The 14,350-nt window shown below is 34.7% G+C and overlaps 1 protein-coding gene and 1 long non-coding RNA gene across 19 annotated transcripts in view; one reads left to right on the forward strand and one right to left on the reverse strand.

Annotated features, from left to right (window-relative positions):
* Window positions 1-14,350, reverse strand: part of PPFIA2 (PPFI scaffold protein A2) — a 533,343-nt gene that overhangs the window by 357,990 nt on the left and 161,003 nt on the right. The gene's annotated exons all lie outside the window — the stretch shown is intronic.
* The window catches only part of LOC102479227 (uncharacterized), a 58,610-nt gene that overhangs the window by 13,285 nt on the left and 30,975 nt on the right, over window positions 1-14,350 (forward strand). Inside the window, exon 4 of one of the 4 annotated variants that reach the window (XR_333739.1) lies at window positions 10,922-11,440. The exons of the other annotated variants lie outside the window; for them this stretch is intronic. This is a non-coding gene — a long non-coding RNA (uncharacterized LOC102479227). Of the gene's footprint in view, window positions 1-10,921; window positions 11,441-14,350 lie in introns of those variants that run through there. 4 annotated transcript variants of the gene reach the window in all.

The following is a 14,350-nucleotide window of genomic DNA, read 5'->3' on the forward strand; positions in this document are numbered from 1 at the left end:
TCTCAAAAAAATATTTTCTTAGGTTTTAAAAATAAATTAGCATTTGAAAAGAAAAATATGCCAAATAAATTTTGAATATGGTAATTTAGTCAAAGCATACCCTGGAACAGTTATTTAGAAGAATGAGTATAAACATGTAATCTTTATATATGGAGTATATATTTCATTTATTCATAAAGAAAAAAATGGATAGTTTTGATTTTTGATTTTAGCAAAATTGAATCCAAATGGTTTATTAAATTAAATAATACATATTTATTAATGAAAATTTAGCATGACTGTGCTATGATTATCATACAATTAACAGATCATTAATAATCCAATTGGAAAACAGTTGAGGGGACAAGTAGAATGATCAGTTATCACATTTGGGAAAGAGACATAAAGACTGTCTTTTTTGGCCTTCCTACCTGTTGTAAACACAAAGTCATATTTTTTTAATTCTGACTTATTTATTTTAATTCTCAAAATTTTATTTAATTTATTTTATACATTCGTTTGTAAAGTGAATTTACCCAGCATAAATACACTTCACTACTGTCCGGTTCAGGATACTATACACATTATCATCAACAGATAATAATCAATTTCTCTGTCCCATTAATGTCTTGCCTCTCCATTTTTTTCCTTAATTTCTTTCCTCAAACACTCCCCTCTTCTCTCATTCTCTTCCCACATGGTCTTCTGTATCCCTAACCATTTTTCATGTTTCTATATCCTCTAGTCTTTCATTTTCTGCCATAGAGTGCAGATAGTTGATGTATGTAAAGGGGAGACATACAATGTTTTTCTTTCATACCCTGCTTTGCTTCACTTAGCAGTAAATCCTCCATATTCATCCACTTTCTATCAGATGCCACAATCTTTTTTTTTTTAATGTCTGAGTAGTATTCCATTAGAGTATATGCATCATATCTCCTCAATCCACTCTTCTGTCCATGGACATTTGGGTTGGTTCCATGTCCAAGCAATTGTGAGTAATGCTGCAATAAACATAGATATGCAAGCACTTTTCCAACTGAACGTCTCCTATCCTTTGGGTAGATACCCAATAGTGGAATTGTTAGATAATTTGGTAGTTCTATTTGTAGATGTTTGAGGAACCTCCATATCATTCTCCAAAGTGGTTGGACAAATTTACAATCTCACCAACAGTGTAGGAGAGATTCCCTTTCACCACAGCCTCAACAGCACTTATCTTTTTTTTTTTTTTTTTTTTTTTTTAATGAATCTTTGCCATTCAGGTGGTACCTCATTGTGGTTTGGATTTGCATCTCCCTTATGATAAGGGATGTTGAGCATTTTTTCATATGCTTTTTGGCTCTTGGTATGTCTTAGAGAGTTGTTTGTTCAGTTTATTTTCCCATCTTTTAATTGGGCTGATTATTTTTTCTTTTTAGGGTAGGCCACTTGAGGTCCCTGTGTATCCTGGTTATCAGTTCCCTATCTGAGACATAGTTTACAATAATCTCTCACTCTAAGGATTGTGTATTCACACTAATTTCTGTATCTTTTGCTGTGCAGAAACTTCATCTGATGTAATCCCACTTGTCTATTTTTGGGATTATTCCTAGCTATTAGTGTGTTGCAACTGTCTCTGCTTTTAGATCTAGTAATCTTTCCTTTATGTATCTGTGTGCTCCTGAGTTGGGGACATAGATATTTATAAGTTTTATATCTTCTTGATGAATTAGCCCTTTTACTACTATATAGTGTCCTTCTTTGTCTTTTCTTACAGTTTTTGTTTTAAAGTTGATTTTGTCTAGATCAGTATCAGGACTCCAACCCTTTTTTGGTTTTTGGTTGCATGGAATACCTTGTTTCAGCCCTTCATTTTAGTCTATGTATGTCTTTGTCCATGAGGTGTATTTCTTGGAGGTAGCAGGTAGCATGTTTCTATTTTTTTTTTTAACCATTCAGCCAGTTTGTGTCTCTCTTTTTTGGGGGGGAGTGATTTTCGCTATAGGGTGCATGCACTCGCCAGACAGACAGAGAGAAACATAGAGACAGAAGGCGAGAAATTACCCCCTGGGGAGGCTGGTCATGGTGAAATACCTTCTCCTTCATTCTCCTCTCGGGATCGTGGGCACACACGCACACGCGCCCGGCGTGAGTTTTAAGCCACCGGGTCTGGGATGCGAGCCACGGTCGATTACGTGGGAGTCCAGCGACATAGCCATTACGCGCTAACTGCTGGTTCTCGAGTTTGTGTCTCTTGATTGGAGAATTTAATCCATTAACAGTTGATGTTATTACTGATACTTCTGTACTTGTTCCTACCATTAAGTTGGCCATTTTCTTGTTTTTGTTTTTTGTCGTTGTTCTTTCTTTCCTTCTTTCTTTCTTTCTTTCTCCTCCCTATTTCTGTCTGTCTGTCTTTAGTTTTCCTGATACAGTGTTCCCTTCAAAACCTCTTGAAGAGCAGATCACAAAGGCATATTTACGTTTGAGGAACTTCCTATCTATTTAGAGCTACAAATCACATACATTTTTTAAAAAGTTATTTTAAGAGGATTTCATAGATCGAATCAGGTCTAATGGAACTAAGCACATGAGGAAATTCACCTTGCACTTATTGGTTAGGGTAGACTCCATGGAGATAAATTACCTGAACACCTAAAAATAGAAGGGAGAACTGGAGCCAGCAAATGGCATTAAAGTTAAGGTGCTGAATTCTCAGAGGGTCAAAATACTTCAAGCCCCAGACTCCCTGGCTTGAAAAATCACAGCAGGCACATGTTCATGCATACTCAAAATCCCAGGAGTAGAATGGAGAAGAGATTGTGGCATGGCCATTTCCCTCGGAGGTGGTATCTCACTTTATCACTCACTGTCTCTGTCTGTATGAGTGCACGTGCCCTATGGCAAAAACCTATTGAAGAAAAATAAGAAGGGAGAACTAACATTAAGTTTCTGTGTCAGACACACAGATGGAAACTTAATTTGATCATAACATTGTAATTTGGCCTGGATAATATATTTGGCCTGGATTTTATAGATGTGAAAACTGACAGCCAAAGAAATAGAATAAATTTCTAAGGGACAGAGTCATTACTCTAACTAAAGAGGAGTCCCTCCATATCTGATCCTGCCTGTCTTCTTTTCCCTACCAACATTTATTAATTTATCTAATCATTTATTTAACTATACATTAATCAAAGACTACTTACCAAGTGTCTTAATTTGCCTGGTACTATTTCCAGACCCTGGAGGCATGGTTATATGAGGTACAATACTTTTCCTTGAGAAACTTTAAATTAGGTGAGACAGACTTCAACTAACAAGAAGAAGTTGAATCACACAAGACAACTGCAGTGTAGTTTAATAAATGGGAATGTCTGACTTAACCTAAGAGTGGGTGATTAATATAGAAAGCACTTAATAAGTAAATTAAAAAGTAGAAGGTTGGAGATTTTCCAAAGACAAAGAGTTATTATTGAAAATATCTAAGATAGCAGCACCAGCAGTTGGCATAATGGCTATGTCCCTGGACTCTCACTGGACTCAACCACGGTTTGAGGCCCAGACCCAGTAACTTAAACTCATGCTGGGTGCATGTGTGTGCGTGCTCAAGATCCTGAGAGGAGAATAGAAGAGAAGGGATTGTGGCGTGGCCATCCACTCTGGGGGGTGATTTTTTGCTTTCTGTATCTCTGGCGAGTGCACACACCCTATAGCAAAATTTTCTCCAAAAAAAAAAAACAAAAGAAAGAAAAAGAAAGGAAAATATCTAAGATGGCTAGGAAATATGGTTGAAAGCATATCAGAGCATAAGAAATAACTGTGCTGCATATATTTTCATATATTTTTGTATATATAAGCATTTTCTCAAATAAAATTAGCAAAGACACTTAAACCAATCACTACCTTATTCCTATAAAAATCACAATTTTTTTGAGAGGTTTTTGCTATAGGGTGTGTGCACTCACCAGACAGACAGAGACAGACAGAGAGACAGAAAGTGAGAAATCATTCCCCAGGGAGGATGGCCACACTGCAATCCCTTCTCCTCCATTCTCCTCTCGGGATCTTGGGCACGCACGCACACACGCCAGGCGTGAGTTTTAAGCCACCGGGTCCGGGACTCAAACCGCAGTTGACTACATGGGAGTTCAGATACATAGCCAATTACCCCTCAGCTGGTCCCAAAATCATGTAAAACTTTAAAGCATTCTTACCTGAATAAAAGATACAAAATGTATAGTCATATTTTCATACTATTGGCGATTATCACTTAAAATTTTTGTTTGCCAAATAGCTTTCCAAGATTATGTTGAATTGTCAAGAAACTTTATTCTTAGTTTGATTGATTTCTATTTATAAGATTATTTTAAGCATTAACTTGAAAGTTAAAATACATATATAGATAGATACAGATACAGTGCAATATTACATGTCATATAAAATTTAACATGTTCAAGGTAGCAATCATTATTTTCCAGGCAATGTCTATCACATGAAGGACAAATAATGTGTTCGTTTCAATTGCTACAGACAGACCACTGCCAAAAATTTCTCAAGATGTATCGTTTGCAAAGAGAAGTAAATTAAAACATAAAAATTAGAAAGTTTAATACTAGCTCTCTCAACCATTTGAATTTTTACAGAAGAAATTGGAAATGAATAACTGAAGGGATATCTAAATTACACCTTCTTTAAAATGGGTAAAATAAAAGTCCTGAAGCCAGACACTTGTTTTTAATATTCTTATAGAGAAGACTCCCGAAGTCATCTAATACATCCTCTGCCTCTGGGAATAATTACTCCTAAGCCTTCTGAAATACATGTTATCAGCTTGGTTTTATGAAAGGTTCAAAAAATACTTTAGAGGCTATAATTTTTATATCACATCAGGAAGATTCAGTTCACACATTTTCATATATTCCTTCAAAATAATTTTGTTTTAAGAAGTAGTTGTGAGATATAGTCTGCTATAGGCAATTTGATACATCCTTTCATTCATTCATTCATTCAAGGGTATGGATAAAAAGCTCAAATATTTCCTAAAGTGATAAGAACTTGGAAAGATAAAGTACACTGAAAAGGCTGCTCATTTCCTGATAATTGTTCATAGAAAAGGGACCATACTGGAAGGAGAATAAATAGGAAGTGAGAGAGAGAGGAAGAAGAAAATGGAGAGAAGGGAGGAGGGGAGGAGAGAGAAGGGGAAGAAAGGGAAAGTAAAGGAAGTAGAAGCCAATGGAGAGTTATCACTAAAATTTACAACATAGCACCACAGAAAGACAAAGAATTTGCTAGGCAAGTGTTCGGTTATAAGTCAAGCCTGATTTAGTGAAATTGCAGCCCAGACAATATACCCTACTGCATTCAGATTGCACATGAAAAGCTATTGTAGTTAAGTACCTATCACTGGAGAGATCTCTGTTTATCTACCTCTAATTGAATCTGTACCTGTTTTATGTCCCAAGTTCTAAAAGATGATGACCCTGTGTGAATAGCTAAAGTCATGATTTTACTTTACATCCTGCTTTTGGGTTTTCTAATTCCTGACAGAACAGTTGGCTTCACAAAGTTGTAGGGTTCATTCATTTATTCGTTCATTCATTTAGTTCATGGGGCATTTTTGAGGACCTATGATGTACCAGGCAACAGTTAAGACAGAAAAAACAAGGAAGATGAATTAGGGGACAAACTATTTTCTAGCACATAAATGAGAAATGCCACCCAACGGGTGTCTATTTTGGCAGCGAACTCTTTGATTAAAAATTTCCAAGAAAAGAAAAATTCTAATATGTCAGAGACTTTCTTTCAAAAAGAAGAAATTTTCTTAACCATTCATTGAGTGTATTAAATAAAAAGGTATTCTTTAGAGTCCAAATTACTCAAGATTTGTAGCCAAGTGAAAAAATAAAATTCAAGCATATCAAAATTGAAATTTTCAAATGTCCACTGATAACAAAAATATTAAATGTGGTCGGGACCAGCAGTTCGCGTAATGGCTATGTCGCTGGACTCCCACGTAGTCGTCCACGGTTCGCATCCCGGACCTGGTGGCTTAAACTCACGCCCAGGATCCCAAGAGGAGAATGGAGGAGAAGGGGTTGAGACATGGCCATCCCCCCGAGGTGGTGATTTCTCGCTTTCTATCTCTCTGTCTGTCTGGCGAGTGCACATGCCCTATAGCAAAACCTCTCCAAAAAAAAAAAATTAAATGTAGCTTTAATTCATATGTTGATAATATATTTTTGCATAACCTCATAAAATACGTAATGCATACATGTACACATGCACATATAAGCATGTATATGTGCACATGATACACATGCACAATTTTTCACATGTGAATGTGCACACACATACACATATATACATCTATACATATATATACATTTGTATATGTGTATTTATGTATATTGTATATATGTATATTGTACATATGTATATGTATATACACACATACACATACCCTGATTTCAGAACTTAAATGAGAATGTTTTAAAGTATTATTTTCTTTCCCTATTTTATTCCTTTTTATTTTTATTTTTAATTTTAATTTTTTTTGAGAGAGATTTGTCCTCTTGGGCATGTGTGCCTGTCAGAGAGACAGAGAGACAGAAAATGAGAAATTACCCCTCAGGGGAGTGGCCATGCCTCAATCCCTCCTCCTCAATCTTCCTCTCAGGATTTTGGGCACGTATGAACATGTGTCCAACATGAGGTCAAGCTGCTAGGTCAGAGACTCAAACTGTAGTCAACCACTTGAGAGTCCAGCAGTTTAACCACTATGCTACCTGTTGGTCACTTCCTTATTATTTTTAACTTTTTCCTCTACCTCAACCACATTTTCCTCAAATATGTATTTACATACAGTATCATGATAACTTGTGAGTAACTTTATTTTTAAATTGCATAACTAAATTATGTAAAATTCTGGATTAAAAGTTTTATTTTTGTTTTAGTCTTTTAACGAACAATCATTAAATGATTAGGATAACTCTAATTCTACTTAATAATTTTATTCTATTAACTTTATAATATGATTTGAAATATATGTAATCAGCCAGGTTTTAGAGAAATCACACTAAAAAAAGATTCAGGACAGGATATTATTTTTCATGCACCACTGTAGGTAGCATATGTCAGGTATGTATGTACATGTGTATATAGTTCAAGATTTTATAATACCACTGAAGTAGTTTCTGAACTATTACTTACGTGAGAAGAAAAATAGTGAGGTGGTAATTTGTGGGCCTACTGTATGTTATAAAAAGCTCACATAGAATATTATTTGTTGAACTTAACTTTGAATATACCGTATATGCTCCATTAGGAAGTTATAGATTTGAAGTTAAGTTTCAAAAATGTTTCATTGTAAATTAATAAAAACTCTTAGAAATTTTTAGGTAAACAATATTTCTTCTCTGGATAAAATTATATTCTCCACTATATTTACTAATCAGTTTCCATATATGTTTAACAATATTCTAAAGAGAAATAGTTGTATGAGAATATAGAGAATATAGAGAATTCTTGGTCTTTCAACATAACATATCACTTTAAAAATCAGAAAGCATAAATCCTAACAAAAGTTTGAGATGCAATAAGCTTCTTTAGTTTGCACAAATTATGGATTATATGGAACTTCTAGTGATCACTATCAAGGGCCAGCACAGTGCCTCGCAGGAGGCATCAAATAAATATTTAGGAAACGTCTGAAACAACTTCCTTTGACCATTTTGCTTCTCTCTTTTTGTGAGTTGCATTTTGATGTTAAGTTTCTTATTTGACTTGATTAACAGTCCTAAAAATTATAAAACACTCTTATTCTAGGCTTCTGAGACTTAGTTTGTTGTACATGTATTATTTAAACCTTGTGTTGAATGCACTTCTCGGTACATAAAAGCAAGATTTTAGCCAATGGTGAATGAACCAAAAGGATGACAAAATACAGCTATTCTAACTACCAATTCATATTCTATTTCTGTTAAATATTGCTGTTGTGTAGTTCAGATTGTTTTAAAAAAGATTTGAATAGATTGTTTGTAAATCTAGAGATACATACCTTTGCACACCTGCATGCATCCACCCATCCAGATGCATGCATACCTATTTAACTGCCTACCTATCTAGATCTAGGTACACGTGTGCTTATCTCCTGCATACATTAGAAGAGTACTAGGAGAAATATTACTTTAAAAACATAAAGATGCAATCCAAACAAAATAAATGTCCTAATGTTTGCCACTGTATGTTAAACGTTTTGTTTATACCATCTCAGATGAAATAGATATAAATGATAAGATAAAAGGGAAAGAAGAATCAGTATGCCAACTGATTCTATGTGATAGTATTTAGGATCACATTACTATGGCTAGTCTTGAATAATAGGACAATTTAAAAGAAAACAGAATCTCATGCTTATGGTTAGAAAGATCTTAAGATTACAGGAACAAAGGCAACACTGGGCAAAACTATGGAGTAGACTAAAGCAATTTTTAGGTCATCTTATTTCTTACTCTTCAAGATTTCTTCTGTCATGGTTGCCATGGTAGCAAGTATATTATTTTTTCCCTTAATTTAACTTTTTAAAGAGATTCCTTTGGAAGACAATCACTATTTTTTTTATCTCTTATGAAAAGCAATGACTCAATTTACCATTTGTTGCATAAAAATATATTACAAACACAGTGATAACTTCAAAACCCTTTACAAAAATAATTATAATAATAATAATAATGATTGGGGAAAATATAGAAAAGATATTGAATGTTGAAGTGGGGAGATTAATGCATTGACTGACATGCATGGCATTCCCTTTTGAAAAAGCAATGTAATACACTGTAATGTTATATGTAATCCAATGTAATATCAAGAAGATTATGATGATAATAAAAAAATTTTTTAAATTTAAAAAACCCTTTATATGTAAGCAAACTGAGTCCTAGAGAAATTATGTAACTTGCCTAAAACAACATATAACTGATTATTGAGAATGTCACGTAATTCGAAATCTGTTCTATCTGATTACAAAGCCACAGTATAGATTAAATCAGTATTTGGTGCTGCTGTATCTGATATGGATTTTAATTTAGTGAAGAACAAAATGGACTGATAAATATATGGTTAAGTGATTTGATACATAACAGAATTTTTTCGGTGATTGACCATCTGATTAACTATTTCGATTTTATTAAATTGTTCAGATTTTTCTGATGAATCAGATATAGATTTGAAATACAAAAGGAAGCTGGATCTGTAGCCTAGTGGTCAATTAGGTGGGCACTGAAAATTGGATATTAGGTTTATCACTGTAGAGGTTGGCTTCAGTGGAGTATTGAAAGAAAAGCATAAAATAAGAAATAAAAGAAATGACGACAGATAAATTGGAAGCAGCATACTTATATAACACTTATTTAGTATTTTATTCTGAAGGAAAGCAAAGAAATGAGACAGTGGCTAGCAAGGAAAGGAGGAGAAAAATAAAAACATGCTATGCTGAAGAAAAGGCTCCAGTAGAGGATGAAAAATTTGAGAATATATTGAGTTGTTGGAAAGTCATGACATATTTTTATGTTTTCTATGTAAAAATGTGTTATGACTTTTCCAGCAACCCAACAGTATGGAAAAAGGTGAATTTTTAGAACAATGTCCTTGAATAGAGAGGAGACAACAGCTACAAGACAGGAAGGAACTACCTTTATAATAGGTGACAAGGCAGATCATGTGGATTCATATGCTGGTAAATTTGGTGGTGGGAGGTTGTACAAGTTCTCAGAAACTTAGGTGGAAAAGACATTAGTTGAGCAAGATTGGGGGAAGGAGTTTCGGATTTTTGCGAAGTGAGGGGCACAATTCTAGGCTTGAGCATTCTCCTCTGCTCTATGTAGAAATATAATTTTCTGTTTGCATCATGACAGGAATGAGATTGTGAAACACTAGTATATTTAGTGAGCACTCATTTTAAAAATCCATGGTGACATGATTTTCCTAGTCTGGCTTTAAAGAATGGTCAGAAGCAGTTAGTGTAACGGCTATGTCACTGGACTCCCACGTAGTCAACTGCGGTTCAAGTCCTGGACCCTGTGGCTTAAACTCAAGCCAGGTGGATGTTTGTGCATGCCCAGGATCCCGAGAGGAGAATGGAGGAGAAGGGATTGCGGCATGACCATCCCTCCTGGGGGGTGATTTCTCGCTTTCTATCTCTCTGTCTCTCTCGGGCTGTCTGGCAAGTGCACGCACCCTATAGCAAAAACCTCTCAAAAATAAATAAATAAATAAAGAATGGTCAGAGTAAGAACATAATAATAAACATGTGCTTGCAATTTGATACAGGACGCAACAAAGATACCCAAGATAGTCTGGGTTGCTGGATATTATTAAGAGGAAAAGTGTTAATATACAGGACAATGTCTTTGCCTTGATGGATATGCACTGTATTCATGCTGGGGGAAAAAAAAAAGGAAAAAAAAATATGTTTTATACACTGTAAAGATGTATGGTGATTAAATAAATAAATTTTAAAAATTAAAAAAGAGAAACAGTACTGCTTCTTAGAGTAAAACATTGGCATAATCGTGTGCTCAATAATTTTCATTGCTATTTTCTAACTAGAAAAAAATACATTTAAAAATAAATTATCTACAAAGAAAGCCAAACATATAAAACATATCAAAGTGGAATTTCTTTGAGTCAGAGGTTTAAAAAAAATCAGAAAATTACTTGCTCTGAATCCATTCTAGAGTTACAGTGGAGGCATCTTGATGTAACTCTTGAGCCTGGGTAAAACCTACAAACATGGCTTCCAAAACATAGGTAGAAAACTCAAAAGAAAATGGTTCAGAGTTGAAAATTACTGGTATTTGAAGTAGTTGGGGAAGATCTGCTCAGTATTCAGGGAAATTGACCTAACAGAATAGAATGTGCCCTGACTCTCATTTTAATGCTTAATTTTTTCCCCTAGGTTGCAACATTTTGGCTGAAACATCTCAAAAACCTCAGCGCATTGCGGATAAACAGGACTACCTAGCAAAAAATTTAAAGACATTTTTATTTAAAGAAAGAGAGGAAAGTTATATTCCACAAGGAAATAGAGTTGATGCAAATAAAAATCCATGTATATAGTGAGATTAAGCCATTTCAGGAAAATGAAAAGAAAACTAGCTGTAAGGTAATGGGGAGGACACATTTAAAAAGTTGGGGTTTTTTTGTTGTTGTTTTGTTTTATTTTGTTTTTTTTCCCCATTCCTTTTAGAAAGGAAAACAAGATAGTTACTATGCTCTTCTATAACTATCTTGGGGTAAAAAAGAAGTTGCAGTAAAGAGCAGGCATGATAATGAACTTACAATTCCATCCCATCCATTTTAATCAAATGGGATATTAGCCTTCCAGTCAACACTAAGTGGAAGTGTGAATAGCGAAGCAATCTTGTGGTGTCCCCCAAGAGGATGTTCTAGTTTATTTAGAGATGTGAAAGTTGCAGACGGAATTCACAGAAGTGAAAATAGAGATACTCAACAGGTATGGAACTAATTTAAAAAGTGGATGAAAAAGAATAAGTATCATAAGAAATGCAAACTAGTATTAATAAATGTTCATTAAAATGAACAATTTTAATGACTTAAAATGTATCAGTAACCTCATGCATCTACTACATAGAACTGGGACACTGACTTTTCTCTCTGAGGCTAAAAGATGTATTATTACTTTAGAAACGGAAGCAATTAAACGATCTCGCCAAGATGTCAGATTAACTTACCTTTACAGTACAAGGCTCCCACAACATTCTGTTTTTAGACTGTTTCTGTAGTGTGGCCTTGACCCCATGGGGTGCAAGAATGGTCCCCAAAATCAGACGTTTGAAAGAAATAAATGTCTTTTTTTTTTTAGAATTATTTATTTAATTTTATTTTGATTTGACTCAGAGAGAGGGAGAGGAAAGAGAGAGAGGGAAAGTGAGCCACCAGGTCAGTGGACCGGAACTGTAGTAGGTCATGTGGGAGTGTCCAGCGCCTTAAGTACCATGCCACCTGCTGGTCCCTAGAAATAAATGTCTTAATAATGAAGGCAAGTCTCTGAAACTTTGCATTAAAAAAAAAATAATCAATAAAAAAAGAGAGTGAATTAATTCATTTTTAAATTTTCTCCCATACTAGAAATATGTTAGCTTTCTACAAGGAGATTTTATTTTACTCATTGTAATCTCGGTGCTTAGAACACTGTCTCACATAGGTAGTAATTCAATAAATATTTGCTGAGAGAATGAATACCAGTTAGCATATACAAGTCTCAGTATCAACACCATTCCCTGACTGGTGATTAAAATGTCCACTTTAAACAAGGATGGTTGAATTATAGATTTATATAGATAGGATGCCCTACAATGTTTATTGACTTTTTTTGGGGAAAAAAAAATGACAGCTGAACCTGCAGTGCTGTGGTTAAGGGGCATGCATTAGGAAGTCAATCCCACATGGCTAACCTTGGTTCAAATCCTGCCCAGTGACTTGCAAAACATTCCTAGAACATGCGCATGCAAGCTCCAAATACAGACAGAATGAAAGAAAGGAGTAAAAAGGATTGTGGAAAGACAATGTCCCATGGGGGATTTACTTTCTCTGTCTCTGACTCTCTCTCTCTCTTCGGACTCCTCATGCCCTCTGGCAGTAAAAACAAACAAACAAACAAAAAAAAAAAACAGTTACCCTCTATTACAGATAAAGTATTATAGTTTTTGGTGAAAATAAAAACAACAACATGGTAATGAGAACACACTATAGGGGTTAAAGAATTTTTTTTGTTAACTTCACCTAGCCAGTACTCAGTAGGGGTCGTAAGGGAAGGAGGAAAAACCAAAAAATTGTTAGGCAGCATTATGTTCTCCACTCATATTTAAAATAGGCTAAAGCACATTTTTAAAAAAATAGATAAAATTATTAAAAAGCGTATAAGTAAAAAAAAAAAACCTTGGTGGAGTTAAAATTCAGTTTTCAGGTTTATCGAAAAGATGGATATCCAACTTTGAATTTTTTATTTTTCATCAATCACATTATTTAGCTTACAAAGTGAAGCTAAATAATGTGTACTTTCCAACATGTGTACATTTCTCACCAGTCCAATTCACCATACTAGAAAGTTATCTTCAATAGATAATAATGCATTTCTTTGTCCCATAAACGGAATCTGTGCACATACATATGTGAGTTTGTGTGTGTGTGTGTGAGTGTATGAAATGGGAGACAGAAAAGGGAAATCTTGCATTCTAAATAAGTCAGTTTAGTAGCGTAATAACCAATCCCTGTGAGACTACAATGTTGTAATTATAAAATATAACATGTAGGAACCAGCAGATAGTGTAATGGCTATGTCACTGGACTCCCACGTAGTCGACCACGGTTTGCATCCCGGACCTGGTGGCTTAGAACTCACGCCAGGCGCGCGCGTGTGTGTGTGTGCCTAAGATCTCAAGAGGAGAATGGAGGACAAGGGATTGCGGTGTGACCATTCCCCCTGGGGGGTGATTTCTCGCTTTCTGTCTCTATGTCTCTCTCTGTCTGTCTGGCGAGCACACGCGCCCTAGAGCGAAAACCTCTCAAAAAAAAAAAAAATACAACATGTAAATTACCATAAAAGAATGACTAATTTTTATAACAAAGCATTCAGCACTAGTGAGATAATACCCCCTTCTCATATAATGCCAGATCACACTGCTTACATTTTTAAAAGGCTTAACTCTGTATTTCTTACATTAGAATTATTTATATACTCAGTCCTTCAGTTCACTCATAGTTCTTTTTTAAAGAATTTTATTTAACTTTATTTATTATTATTATTTTTTAATATTTCCAGAGAGAGAAACATAGAGTGAGAGAACGTGAGAAAGCATGCCTCCAGGTCCAGGACTCAAACTACTGTCAGCCATGTGGGAGTCCAGCACCCTTAACCACCATGCCACCTGCCAGGCCAAATCACAGTTTTTTAAAAAATTATGGATAATGTCTTATTAATCTTTCGCACTAATATATTGATAGTTGAATCATAAAATGTGGAAGACAAATCTTAGTTTCCACATTTTAAAAAAATGGCCTGTGAGAATAAGAACCCTTATTCATATCTATAGTTTCTACGTCTAAAAGGAGTTAAAATAACATCTATTTCATGATTATAAAGACTCGAAATTTTTATATTGTGATAAAGAACCATAAACATCAGGATATACAGAGTGTGAGGTAGTGATGACTACTAGTTTTTAAGAAAATACAAAAAGATAATTAAACAATTATATTTCAACTTAGATAAATCAGAATGCCAGGAAAAAAAATTTTTTGAGAGGTTTTTGCTATAGGGTGCATGCGCTCTCCAGAAAGACAGACAGAGAGACAGAAAGAAATC

The sequence above is a fragment of the Tupaia chinensis genome, unplaced genomic scaffold (assembly GCF_000334495.1).
Source record: "Tupaia chinensis unplaced genomic scaffold, TupChi_1.0 Scaffold000085_1, whole genome shotgun sequence".
NCBI classification, from domain to species: Eukaryota; Metazoa; Chordata; class Mammalia; order Scandentia; family Tupaiidae; genus Tupaia; species Tupaia belangeri.